This window comes from Tiliqua scincoides, chromosome 11, assembly GCF_035046505.1.
Source record: "Tiliqua scincoides isolate rTilSci1 chromosome 11, rTilSci1.hap2, whole genome shotgun sequence".
NCBI lineage: Eukaryota > Metazoa > Chordata > Lepidosauria > Squamata > Scincidae > Tiliqua > Tiliqua scincoides.
Genome location: NC_089831.1, coordinates 7,066,501 through 7,078,804, shown reverse-complemented (window position 1 = coordinate 7,078,804; position 12,304 = coordinate 7,066,501). Strand labels below are relative to the sequence as shown.

Genomic DNA, 12,304 nt, shown 5'->3' with positions numbered 1-12,304 from the left:
AACAAGAGACGTGCAAGGCATTCTGGGAATTGCAGTTAAGAACATAAGAACAGCCCCCCTGGATCAGGCCATAGGCCCATCTAGTCCAGCTTCCTGTATCTCACAGCGGCCCACCAAATGCCCCAGGGAGCACACCTGATAACAAGAGACCTGCAAGGCTTCCTGGGAATTGTAGTTAAGAACATAAGAACAGCCCCACTGGATCAGGCCATAGGCCCATCTAGTCCAGCTTCCTGTATCTCACAGCGGCCCACCAAATGCCCCAGGGAGCACACCAGATAACAAGAGACCTGCAAGGCTTCCTGGGAATTGTAGTTTAAGAACATAAGAACAGCCCCACTGGATCAGGCCATAGGCCCATCTAGTCCAGCTTCCTGTATCTCACAGCGGCCCACCAAATGCCCCAGGGAGCACACCAGATAACAAGAGACCTGCAAGGCTTCCTGGGAATTGTAGTTTAAGAACATAAGAACAGCCCCACTGGATCAGGCCATAGGCCCATCTAGTCCAGCTTCCTGTATCTCACAGCGGCCCACCAAATGCCCCAGGGAGCACACCAGATAACAAGAGACCTGCAAGGCTTCCTGGGAATTGTAGTTTAAGAACATAAGAACAGCCCCACTGGATCAGGCCATAGGCCCATCTAGTCCAGCTTCCTGTATCTCACAGCGGCCCACCAAATGCCCCAGGGAGCACATGGCTCCAAAAGGAGGGGCCACTTGCCTGCCTCGCTGAGGCTTCCTGCCAGACTGAGTGCTCCGCCCCCCCTCCAGCTACACCACTGGTGCAACTCAAGCTTCTAGCTATTCTACCCTATTCCCCTTCCTTGTGCCTCTTTATTTATTTGAAAAATTTATATCCTGCTTTTGCCACGCTGAAGCAAATGCTCAAGGTGGCTTACAAAGTTCCATCATAAATGTACAATTTATCACAAGTAAGAAAATAAGAAAAATGTCAAAGCATTAAAACATTAAGCATTAAACACTAAAAAATACTCAAATATTAAACAAAAACAAAAACCCAATACTGTGGGTTGACCCAGTGGTTTACCTAGTGGTTGAGCCACTAGGGGAGGAGGGATAAATTAGTCCAGGGAAGCAGTCAAGCCATAGCAGTATTTTAGAGGCAGATGAATCAAGTACAGGTCAGCCCCTTACCCATTCATTTTGGAACTCCCCACGGTTACATGAAACCGTGGATATGGGTGAATGCCTGCCCCCCACCCCCATCCTCTGCTGGGCTCAGAGGACCCTCCAGAGGCGAGGGGAGTAAAGCTCCCCTGGTCTCCGGAGGGGATGCATGCAGGGTGTGTGTGTGTCTGTGGACCTGATCCACAGATATGGGACCCCCTGTATGTTTTGAGCCCTCACTGAAGAGACATGAGGGAAGGATTAGTTCTTAATTTTCCTGGAAGATTTCGTAATTGTGGCGCCACTAGAGAAGCCCTGCTTCCAAGCCGCAACCCCTCCCACTTGGGGCAGAGACGGCACTTGTAGAAGAGTCCCCTAAGAAGATCTAAGAAGGAGGACTGAAATGTATGGAAGAAGGCAGTCTCTCAGAAAGCCTGGATCCAAACCGTGAAGGGCCTTAAAGGTTAATACCAGCATCTTAAGTTGGGACCAGAAGCAAGTGGGCAGCCACTGTAGCTGCTGAAGCTGTGGACCAGCAGAATCCTCACTTTCCCCAAGCACCACACTAGCCTCTCAAAAACACTGTTGTGAGTTTGTGGTCCTTAATGTGGATGGTCACTGATTTGACGGGCTAATAATTCAGGAGACCAGCTGAGGCTTCTTTGGGTGAGCTAATAGTTGAGAGATCCCCTAAAGTATCCTTAACAGAAAAAAATGGGGAGAAATTACAAGAGCATGCATCTCCACTTGATGGGAGGGATTAAGATGAAAATGTAAGGAACCTCATTCCTACCCCCACCAGGCATGGTCAGTGCAAAAAGAAACATCAGTTTCCAGCAGCTCCTGAGGGAGGCAGCTTGAACGGAGAGCAACTGAAGGGCCAAAACATGTTGGGTGCAGAGCTGCTTGTTGGGGAGATGCAACTGGTTCTTGCTCATAGGAGGCTCTATTTACTTCTCCCAACCTCTGTATTTGCAAGTAAACCAAAATAGTACAAAGATACCAGATGCCTCAAGTGATCTCTCCTCCAAAGGAGGCCAAAAGTTTCAGCCTTTTGTCTGGCCTGGAAGTTCCTAACTGCACTTTCTGCCCTGCAGTTCAGCCTTCTGGGTACCCTGGAATGACTATAGGAAGGTTTGGGGGAACAGCTCTTGAACTCCATTTTTAGAGAGAGTCTAGGAAATGTACACAAACATACTGTATGTAAGGTCTCTAGCAGCCTTGGGAGCACAGGACCCCAATTATTATTAATATATAATTTATAATTATTATTAATTAATAAAATCTCTCTCTCTCTCTCTCTCTCTCTCTCTCGTACAGTGAGTTGCAATAGATTGCCATTTTAAAAAGTGCTAAAAAGTTTGGGAAGCCATGGCCTGCAGGAAGATAATTCCTCAACTTCACCATAAGGCAGTGGTTCCCAAACTGTGAGCCTCAGGGCACTGCAGCAAACTCACAGGGGTGCCACGTAATGTTCCCAGCGGCCTTTTTTTCCTGGTTCTTCCAGGCACCAACATCTTGGATTATGCAAGATCTCATGAGATCTTGTGCAATTCAAGTTGGCAGCGCCTAACTTATTCCCAGTGGGGCAAAAGAAGGGGGCTGTGACCATGGCAAGTTTGGGATCCACTGCCATAGGGCTATGAATATATCTGCCAGGAACTGGTGCCACATTCAGGTCTTCATGTCAGGCCTCTCTTTAACTGCTGACAGTATACCCTTATTTAGTACAAGCTGGAGCCTCCATCATTAAAACATTCATTAATTCTCTCTCTCACAACTCCCCTGCAAGTCTGATGGAGCAGGATTCTCACCTCAGCTTTATAAATAGGAAAATGAAAGCATGTAAGTGAGCTGACTTGCAAGACCATTGTGCTGGGGAGAAGGAAGGCAGCCTTCCCCAGCCTACCAGGAGATGCTGCTTCCGAGAGCAACCCAGGGAAAACTGAACCAACCTGGCTCCAGAGTGACACGCTAACCCATCCCCAAAGAGGGAACTAAGAGGAGGAGAAAGGAAGGATAGCATTTGTGGGTTTGCTGACAGCATACCACAAACCTGCCCAGACTGGCTAATATGGAAACAGCAAGTCTGTCCAGCGTGCAAACACTCAGAGGAAGGAGACAGCTCATCTTCTTACCTGGATGAGCCACAGTGCCAGCCTGCAAGACTCAGGGCGCTGATGGGATCAACCCAGCAACAGTCGCACACAATTCAGGGTCCCTCCACACAGTCACAGCCAGGGACGTTGTAAGGGGCCAACTGGAAGGAAGAGACAGTTGTTACTGGACATGGTTTTGCCTGCATTGTTCAACTGCAGAAGCAAAAACAAAGAGGAAGCCAAAGTCAAGGGAGGGAGAGAGCACGCACACAAGGCTGAATGATTTGTCCTGAACTGCACTGTCACATATAAGAGTGCGGAGCACTCAGCGGGTTTATTGCCAAGGCTCCCTTTGACACCAAACGGACTCCAGCATCCTGAGATTCACGAGTACCCAAAACAAGCAGTCCTCCACCAATGACACATGGCCCTTCTGGAGAAGCCATTGGATAAGCAAGCGGATGATTCTAGAGTCCCAAATGCACCTATTTGTTACTGCAACCAAAAGGGATTGGTTTCTCCAACCAAGTTTCTCCAGAAACTTGTTCTGGAGAAGATACAGACACAAACCCCTCAATTCCTGCGGAGCTGGATGTTTCTCAGCTCAGGGTCTTTAAAAAAAGCTCTAGGATCTAGGCTAAGCTGCTGGGGCACGTGGCCATCCTCTTTGACCAACGTGATGCCTCAGATCACAGAGACACAGATTTCTCAATTCCCTGTCCCAAGGACCGCACTGGCCTCAAATCCAGACATTGAAGTCTAGAACAAACGGTGCTGAGAAGCCTACACTTCCTACAAGCAGCTTCCCAAAAGCACTGCCAATAAGGAACCCCAAGCTAAAATTGCAACTGAAAATGGTCTCTATAGCTGTTACCCCGACACAGAACGTTTGCATTAACCTTACATAAATGCAAGGATGGAATCTATGCCTCACCAGCACTTGTGCTCTTCAATTGGGATTTTGGAAAGGGCAGCAGGCCAAAAGCTACAAGCAGCAGTCACACAATTACCCTAAAACCCAACGCCAGGAATTCCTGGCTATGAAACTCTATTATTCTTTCCTTTACCATTTGCCTTATCCAGACACTGTTCAAGTTAAAATAAAGTTTAGAAATCTTCCCCAGGTTGGGCTCTGCAAGTCCCAGACAACACACCCATTATCTTCTTTGATGACTGTTTACCTGCAAGACTTCAGCAGCACACGACACAGGGGATCTGTGGAGCTAGCACAAAGCTCAGAGGAGCCCATAGGCAAATGTGCAGATTCCCTGCCAGCTCCACACTGCATTTTGAACTCATAGTGACTGAAAAGAAATAATTGAGCAATGTAGTTTGAAGACTGCGGTTTCTGCAGTGGGCATAGAGGGAAGGAGAAAGCCTTGTACATCCAAACACAGACAAAATACCTATCCAGTGTTTCTCAAAGTGTGAGTCGGGACCCACTAGGTGGGTTGTGTGCCAATTTCAGGTGAGTTCCCATTCATTTCAATATTATCTTTTTAATATTTTAGATTTGATGGTATGTGACTGCATTTGGGGAAATGTTACATAGTAGCTTATTAAAAGTACAGGTATGTATATCCTTTTAATAATGAAAGTCAATGGGATTTGCTCCTGGGTAAGTGTGGGTAGGATTGCAGCCTAGGACTGTTAAAAATCTTCCTGCTTGATGATATCACTTATGGTCACATGTGTGAGAACCACTGACCTATACAGTACCAGACTTAGGCATAAACTAAACAATCTACAGCTTAGGGCCTCTGCAGGACCCCCCCAAAATTTGTGGGGGGGCCTGTTATAATTTTATGTGTGCTGAATATATTATTTACAAAAACATACTCCTTTTTTAAATGGCTTGCGCAGCAAATTTCAGTGTAATTTTTTAACAAGCTTTACATACAGTTTCTTAGGGTAGTGATTCTCAAATTTTTTAGCACCAGGACCCGCTTCTTAGAATGACAAACTGTCAGGACCCACTGGAAGTGATGTCATTAACCTGGAAGTGATGTCATGGATGGAAGTGATGTCATGGATCAACAAGCAGAAAATTTTTTCACACCTGCCTTATGAAAAAATCAATGAAACTAAAAGTTTACAATAAGTTTAAAAATGTATTTAAAATAAAGAACCCTCCTAACCCTCCCAAGCAGTTGCTGATCTGTTAAAAAAAAATTCCCCAAACATCCCAAAGGCTGCAATCCTATCCACACTAATCCAGGAGTAAGCCCCATTGACTCTCATTGTTAAAACAACAGCCTGTTAAAACTACAGATACGTAGCATTTCCCCAAATACAGTCACATAGCATCAAGTCTAATATATTAAAAATAGCAAAACTGAAGTGTCTCCTAAATGACTGCTCACCAGATGTGCTAGAGGGAATTTCTAAATTTTTACTTTTGGTGATTTCCAAGCCTTCTTAATGTAATTTGTCAAAAATGTTGATATTTTATGTTGAACTGTAAATGTTTTATTAGTAATTTAGTATCTTAACTCCGTTTTTGATAAACGGGATTAGGACTAATTATGTTTGCTCTATCTATGCCTAATAATGGTTTATTCATTCATTCATTAATTATTAAAAATAAAATAAACATTGAAATAAATGGGGACCCACCTGAAATTGGCTCTTGACCCACAGCAGCACATAAGCAGCACAGTAGTGGATCCTGACCCACAGTTTGAGAAACACTGGCTAAAGGCCTCTCCAAGTCTAAATCCAGCACTGTCCGTTTGTATATGTTTATTTATCAACTCATTAACTCAAAACTTGACAAATTCAACTTGGGGCCAAAACAAAGCCACCCCGTATGCTTTCCTCAGTGGGATTAATAACAGATAGGAAGGTGAGGGGGAACTTTAAACCAGGGATGTGGCATCTTGGGAAGAACTGACATTTATGCACAGAGAGAGAAAGAGACCCCAGCCCTGTTGCTGCCTGCCAATTCAGAGCCCCTCGTGGCTTCCTGTAGGTAAAAATGAAAATATTGGGATGCCCAATCACAAATCTCCAGAGGTCTTAGGCTGGCCATGGAAGCAGCACATAAGTAGCACATACCAGCACATACTCCTGGGCAAAGGAGTTAGCTCTGTCCAAAGCTGCTGATCCCAGCAGCCTCCAAAAGAAAGAAGAGTTTTGCCTAAGGCGCAGGAGGAGAACTCACACTGGGGCTTTAAGAACCTTCAACACAGCAGTAACACTGCATTATCTCCCCAGGAAGGTCATCTGCAGATTCTTTTTCACACTCCTTTCAAACCCATTCACATGCATTTGAAATAAATGTTGGCAGGACAGCCACAGCACAGCCATAATTCACATTCCGCTACAGCAGCAATGAAGAGACTTTGGGCTTGCAAGAACTCTTTTTTTTTTAAAGACCACAGTCTCAAGGATCACCAACCAGAGTCAGGCCACAAAGCAGTAGCTGAAGGGATGGAGTCATACAGGAAATGCTAGCTTAGAGACGGAGCCAGTTGTCTTCTGCACACCATGAGTCATATGATGAGATGGGCCCCAAATATACAATATTTACATCTGAGTTACTATAAATCAGAGACTATTTTTTTTAAGGGGGGGGGGGAGACCCTTTTTGTAGTTGTCACTGTTAAACCACTGGGAACAAGAAATTCTTGCAGATTCACCAAAAATGATCCAGTGACCTACCAAGACAGCCTAATTGACCTCTATTCTAGATAATTCCTCAGGAAGTACCTAGCACTTTAAAAGATAAGCCTTGGCCACTAAACTCAGTGGCATCTCTAGGGGGGCTCAGGCCACACCAGGTGATGTGCATGGGAGTGACACTACCACTGGACCAAATTTTTAAGATCTTGGCATTTTCAAGTAATACTATCATTTTCTATATCATTCAATGTGTAATTTTATGCAGAATGCAATGAAATAAACCACATCAAAATATTTCTATTCTATCAAAAGTTATAGGGAAAAAGAACCGGCAATGGGGCAATGGTATACATTACCATGTTCACCAGGGCATTGCCCCATCCAGTACACTGGAAGAAGTCCCTCATGGTGACGCACAGATCTCCCGCACCAGGTGAAGCAAACCCTAGTGATGCCACTGAGTCTAAAACCAGTGGCAAAAGCTGAGGACAGGCAGCCATGGATGCAGTTAATTTCATGGTACAAGGGAGAGAGCCCCAAGAGGCATTTGGCAGCTTTTCAGCATGGAGTGGTCAAGACATTAGAAATTTTAGATTTAAAGACAATTGCTAGAATTTACCTGGCCTAAGAAATAATGGCGTCATGCCACAGGATGTTGAGATGGCACCTGGCCTGGGTGCCTTTGAAGGGAGATCAGACAGATTTATGGAGGAAAAGTCTACCACAGGTTATAAACCACGATGGCTGTATGCAACCACCAGATTTCAGAGGTAGCCTATCCTGGAATGCCAGATGCAAGGGAGTGGCAACAGGATTGTCTTATGTGCTCTCCAAGACACCTGGTGGGCCACTGTGAGATGCAGGAAGCTGGACTAGTTGGGCCCTTGGCCTGGTTCAGCAGGGCTCTTCTTACGTTCTTAAACTCTAGGTTTCAGAGGTAGCCTCTCTCTGCTCTTGGGAGAAAGTTGCACTAGCATGGGGGGGGGATAAATTTACAGGGGCAGCACATAATCAACAGGGAAAGGACAGGATTCCATCCCTGAGCTCACAAAAGGCATGTGTATCTGTTGGCAAGTCATGCTCTTCGAAGAAACGCCCAGTCAACAGCCTAGCGAGAAATTCCACCTCCACGCCCATCCACTAGGCCGATGGCCACATTCAACATCATTTTCTGCGGATGGGCTGCACACTTTAGTCTCCTGTGGAGTCTGACCCAGAACAATTCTGGATCCAGGCAGGCAGCAATCACAGCCACTGCTAGAGTGGCAACCCCCAACCTGATCCATCCAGCGCTGAGGAGCCTTATTCCCTTCCACGGTGGCACTCCAAGCCAGATGGGAGGAGAGGGTTCCCACTGTCATTCCTCCAAGCGCAGCAAACCAAAAGGGAGTACTGAGTGCCTCTGTACAATCTTTGCTGCTTTCTTATTAAAAAGGGATAGACATTCTCCTGGGCTTAAGAGCTTAGTTCAGCTTTGAGATCTTTGTTTCAAAAAAGCGTCAGGAATTCTTTGAGAAACAGAGTCAGGTTGGAAGCGGGCAGGGGAGGGGGAGAATTCACTTTTCTCACCCACAAAGTCTCAGGTGGAAGAATCGACCTGAGAAGAAGAATCAAGGATGCAGGGTCAAAGTGCAATCAGTCACCTGAATTCAGTAGGACTTGCTTTCAAGCAGACACAAACAGGACTGCACTGTTAGTTCCCAAAACAGCTTCTGGCCATAAAATGTACACTCAAACACAGGGAGGCTGGAGTAATGCCTTGAAGAGCGACTGGGACTGCACCGAAAGTTACAGGCTGCTCTTGAGTTATACAACACCATGAGTGTGCATGATGCTCTGCAACAGTGGCTCTCAAACTTTTGAGCATCGGGACCCACTTTTTAGAATGACAATCTGTCGAGACCAATTGGAAGCTATTGACAGTGATGTCATGGCCAGAAGTTACATCATCAATTTAGGCTTCAAAGCTAAGCTGCAATCAGCCAAAGGTCCCATTGCATAGAGCGCGCAAGCTGTTTATTTTGCATAGGTCGGAATTCAAACACTCCAGCTTGGAAGTCAAAGCAGAACACAGGCTTGGATCCTTCTCCAATCAGCATCCCATCTTCCCACCTATTCAGGGCAAAGCACCAGGCCTTTCCCCCACCGGGAGCCTGCCTTGCCCAGGAGCTCTGTATTTTCAGATCTGTCTTTTCAATGGTAGCTGAGCTAGGTGCAACGTGACCCAGCTGAAATTGGTTCATGGCCCAGCTAGTGGGTCCTAACCCACAGTTTGAGAAACACTACTCGGCCACTAGGGCTCAAACTAGAGGGAAGGTCTACCTATCAGGTAAAATGGGAGGTAGATCTTACCTCCATGAGGGACTTGGTGTCGTCGTCCCCACCATTCCTAGACCTTATACTGAAAATTTTGGTATCAATAAAGAAGGGTGGTCTTAATTTGTGCAGTATGGATAAATGAAAATCCTTATAGCAAACATACTGATGAAGAGGAAATCGTGTGTGTGTTTTTTTTTCATGGACACGTACTTTCAGTACAATCCCACTCATGTCTACTCCAAAGTAAGCCCCAATGTGTTCAGTGGGGTTTATTCCCAGGAACGTTGGTACAGGATTGTAGCCTTAGGCTTGGCTGCAGTACAGGCTAGTGCCAAAGGCTTTACTAGGTGGTAGGCTTTGAGATGACATTCCACAGATGACCTGAGAGGGAAGTGTCAGAAGCAGAGCCACTAGAGGGAGCGCACGACCTTCAGGCAGGTGTTGAAGGTGGAGGAATGAAGATCCTCAGCAGTTTTGGAAGAGAAAGGTAAGGAGGGGCAAACCACAGAGGACTTGATAGGCATGGACTGCGGTTGTGTAGCTAGATGGGGGGCAAAGCACTAAGTTTTGCAGGGAGCCTCTGTGCGGCTTGCAAGTGGACCCTCCCCTCTGGAGTCATTCCAGGCAGGGGGAGCAAAACAGGGACATGTGTTTGGAATGGTTGCAAAGGGGGGAAGGAGGGGCCCCTTGCATGCTGCACTGAGGTCCCTGCAAAACTTAGTGCTTTGCACCCCCTCTAGCTACACCACTGATGGACTGGGAGCTTGCACGGAATCCGAGAGCAGGAAGCCACAGTTGGGATTTCAGAGTTTTGCGATGTATGTGACCTGGGCAAAGGATCAAGAAAGGGGAAGGATTTGGGCAGCAGAATGCAGGGCAGGGGCAAGGGTGACCATAGGGAGACCCTGGAAGGGCAGAGAGGAGAATGGTGCAGCAGCAAAAGGCGGGAGATGACCAGGGCACGAACCAGCATTTTTGCTGAGGGGCGATAACACAATCCACACCGTTTGAGTTCAAACACCCCCAAGGCTAGACCAGACACATTCCACTCTTCAGTCAGCTTCACACTTCAAGTGGCGCTTGCTGCAGGGGACGCACAATGAATGAACAGGACATCCGCATCTCCAGGTAAACACCGTCATTTATGGCTCCTTGGTGCACACATTCGCCAGGCTTTGGCAGCATCCCCTGGACTCAACTGCCAAAAAGCGCAAATCAGCTCTGGCCCTTAAAGGGGTGGAGGGCAAAAGAGACTATAAAGGGGAGCCAATAGGTCTGGGATGCAGAATGGAACTATTCTGCCAGCCATCAGGGCTCCTTTTCCAATCTGCGGACGTTCACACCAGGCCAGACGTAATGCTCACAACTGCTTCACCAAGGTTAACCAGATCAGGAGCGAGCTGTGGGAACCTCATGCTCCCCTCCCACCCTTCCAAGCACGCATTCCCACCACCTTATCCAAAGTCAAGTACAGCCAGTTCTCTTTATAGGCCAATTCGCTTATCTGCAAGGGCAGAATTGCCACCTCTCTCTTGTTAGCTGTGACTCTGTTCTCGTTATTCACGAATACCGTGTGAGTGCCACATCAAATGGGCATTGGTATTGGCCCGTGGAGAACTGTCAGACACATCGGCATCCACTTCCAGACCTGCCCCACCAACTCGGGCACCACCTCAGGGACTCCAGCTGAACCTTCACAACACTGGCAATGATGAGAGGTCTCTGGAAGGCTACCTGAGGGCTGCTGTGGGGCTGGGACAAGTTCAGGGAAGGAGCCAAGAGACAGGTAGAGGCGGAGAATGGGTGCAGCAACCCCCTCCCCACGGCTGAATTCTGAGGCCTCATTGTTGGGCCAGCAGCCTTCAATGAGTTGAGGGATCGCCAGCATGGAGAAATCACCATAGCTACAACCTTCCTCACATCAAGTGATATACGGCATGGACGAGGAAACATCTGATGTTGATGAGCCCTTGCTGTCACCCAGACCCATACACTACAAGTTAAGGTTCAAGTTCATAAAAGTTGATAGAATGTATGGTGAAAAGAATCCCCTGGAACTTAACCCCTTTATTCACCACAGGCTCAATGATTTGGTATCTGCTAATTTGGTATCCACTAGGCTTTCCAGGAACCTAACCCAAGTGCAGGGCCCTAGGACCAGATCCAGGGCTGCCTGGTGAGCAGACCTTACCATTCCACCCGGGTGCTGCATGTACTCCTCCCCGACAGGGAACAGGGAGACTCTGGGCAGTCATCTCTGCCTGGACGTCCAGTCGTGTGGCCTTCTGGAACACTGAGCGGCCGACACGACTGTTCCCCGACTGGGGAGGACCATAAAAGGTACCCAGGCAGAATGGAAAGATGTGGTCCAAACAGCAACCACGTTTCCATTGCGCAGTGGTGGAGAGTTTGGCCACTACTGCCCTGGTGGATAATGAGAACTGACTGTATTCTGCAAGCAGCAATTTTAACCATGGTACGGGCCAACTAGGACACCTGCTTAACCAGATTGGAAACAGGGCCCCAGAATCATCTCAAAGGATCAGCTAGCATTTAAAACGGAAAAGCCAACAGGAGCTATTCCAGCCCTTGACTTCATTGCTATATGGATACTCTCTCCTGTCTGGGCCCAACATGAAAACTAGGAGGCCCTGACTTTGGCTTCCCTCTTATCCGGTAAAGTGGATGCAGGGATGCAGATGAACCTCTCCATCTGCACATTTACTTTGATGCCAAACCCTGGGCAGCTATTCTTGAGGGTGCTCGAAAGAGACAGTGAAGCGCAGAGAAAACCAGAGCAAACTGCCCTTGGTGCAAACCGAGAACGTTAACTACATCAAGAAAAGAAAGCTATGTGGTTCAGCGGACTGTTGGAAAACGGACAAAAGTTGTAAACACTCAGGAGACGAGCCAAAAGCCTTCTTAGAACACGAACGCGCAGAATGCACGGAAACAACAAGTCACTGAGGTCGCATGGCTCACATTTTCCTCTTCACCAGCTCCCAAGTGTCAACAAGCAGGAGACACACATGGGCCACACAGCGCAGGCGACGGCACGAGCTTCACAGCTTGCTAGTGTGAAGGCAGGAGGGCTGAACAAACCAGGCAGGCTGCGGAGAGACTCAAGCCAGG

The 12,304-nt window shown here is 47.3% G+C and overlaps 1 protein-coding gene across 2 annotated transcripts in view; it reads right to left on the bottom strand.

Moving 5' to 3' along the window:
- Positions 1 to 12,304, bottom strand: part of SLC39A14 (solute carrier family 39 member 14) — a 52,921-nt gene that overhangs the window by 26,085 nt on the left and 14,532 nt on the right. For both annotated transcript variants that reach the window (XM_066639236.1, XM_066639237.1), the window contains exon 2: positions 3,269 to 3,390. The gene's annotated coding sequence lies outside the window, so the exon portion shown is untranslated. The remainder of the gene's footprint in view (positions 1 to 3,268; positions 3,391 to 12,304) is intronic.